Source organism: Canis lupus, chromosome 7, assembly GCF_011100685.1.
Source record: "Canis lupus familiaris isolate Mischka breed German Shepherd chromosome 7, alternate assembly UU_Cfam_GSD_1.0, whole genome shotgun sequence".
NCBI lineage: Eukaryota > Metazoa > Chordata > Mammalia > Carnivora > Canidae > Canis > Canis lupus.
In genome coordinates this window covers 18,585,699-18,587,628 of record NC_049228.1, presented here as the reverse complement: position 1 = coordinate 18,587,628, position 1,930 = coordinate 18,585,699, and positions in this window count along the sequence as shown.

The following is a 1,930-nucleotide window of genomic DNA, read 5'->3' as shown; positions in this document are numbered from 1 at the left end:
AAGAGATACTATGCAATATTTATCTTTCATTTTCTGGTTTATTTTACTTATAATGTTCTCCAGGTTTATCCAGGTTGTCACAAATGACAGGATTTTCTTCTTTCTTAAGGCCAAATAATAATCCAGTGTGTTTGTGTATGTATGTGTGTATGTGTATATATTATGGACATTTACGATGTTTCTATATCTTGGCTATTGTGAACAATGCTGCTATTAACACGAGAATACAGATCTCTCTTTGAGATAAAAAATGCCCATGTCCTAATCCCCAAAATCTGTGAATATGTTATTTTACATGGCAAGGAGGAATTAAGGTAGCTTATAGAATTAAGGTTACTAATCAACTGACCTTGAGCTAGAGAAGATTATCCTGGATGACCTAGGTGAGCTCAGTGGAGTCAAAAGGGTCCTTATAAATAAAAGAGGAAGACAGGAGGCTCAGAATCACAGAGAGATTTCAAGATGCTATACTCTTAGCTCTAAAGATGAAGGAAGGAGTATAGCTGGTTTCCAGAAGTTGGAAAAGATAACAAAGCACATTGTCCCCTAGAGCCTCCAGAAAGAATACAGCCCTGTTGACACCTTGGTTTTAGCCCAGTAATACTCATTTCAGACTTCTGACCTCCACAACTGCAAGATAATGTGTTCATGTTGTTCTAAGTCACTGAGTTTGTGGCAATTTGTTAGGGCAGCAATAGGAAACTCAATGTAAGGTGAAGGTTCAGTAAACAGTGGCAAAAGTTTAAAATACTGCTTGTGAGGATTAGATGAGGTAACTGATCAAAGTTGGAGGTTTAGAAGGAGTTAAGCAGGTAGACATGGGAGAAAGAATATTCCAAATAAGGAGAAGATCATGAACAAAATCAGGAAAACAGGAAAGCTCAGCATATACAATAATCACAGCCTGAAACTTACAATGTTAAGATAGGAGCCTGGTAAATAATATAATATGTGTATTATATATTATATGTGTAGACACACGTAAATTACTTACATCGTGATCAATGACAGTAATAAAACCAAAACTCAGGGTATATTCCAATGAGTCACTCTTATTTGTAACTCTCCTTTGAAGTATGACCAATCTAGATCTTGCTCAAAACTAAACAGTAGCTTTTAAAAAAAGAGTTTAAATAATTCCCTTTGAAATATAAATTCCTTAAAAACTAATGGTTATAAGGATGGCATGTTCTGAGTTTTCATTTCAACTCCACCATTTATAAGATGTGTGAGCTTCTGCAAGTTATCTCTTAGAACTTCAACAGCCTTATCTAAAATGAGGAGGGTAATTACACTTGCTTCACAGGGGTTTTTGTAAGGTTTAAATAAGATGATGCACGGAAAGGAAATGTCACAATGCTAGCTACTTTCACTATTGCTATTTTTATTCTTGTGAAGAGTTTCTCCTAGAATGTCTCCTAGAACTCAGGCAGTTAGCTGGTTTGGAATGTTTCTGCAGCAATTTTTTTCTGCCTCTGACTTTGAACAGTAACTGACAATAGACGAATTTGTTTTCATTATACCTGAACTGAGTAACATAACTGGCACCAAAAACTATGCAAGAAATTGTCATTTTCAAAGGCAACCACAAACAGTGTGGCATCAGAACAGACTAATTAGCTGCAGGAATTATGTAATATAATTCTGAAGGATTTCTTCTTTGGTAGGACAATAAAATTCTTTATTCTCAGGAACTGTGCCAAACAGAGCTACTATTTATAATTTACACAATGACACTGAACTTTATAGATGAAAGTCAATATGTAGTGAGTGAAAGAAATAAGTGTTATGAGAGTGTGCCAGAGCATTAGAGTTACACTTTGTTGTATAAGTTAGTGAAATAACTTTATTCCTTAATAACTCCTTCTACAACAGCCTGGGCTATGTATTCAATCCCTTACCTTAAGCATAACTGAATGAGAAAATATTT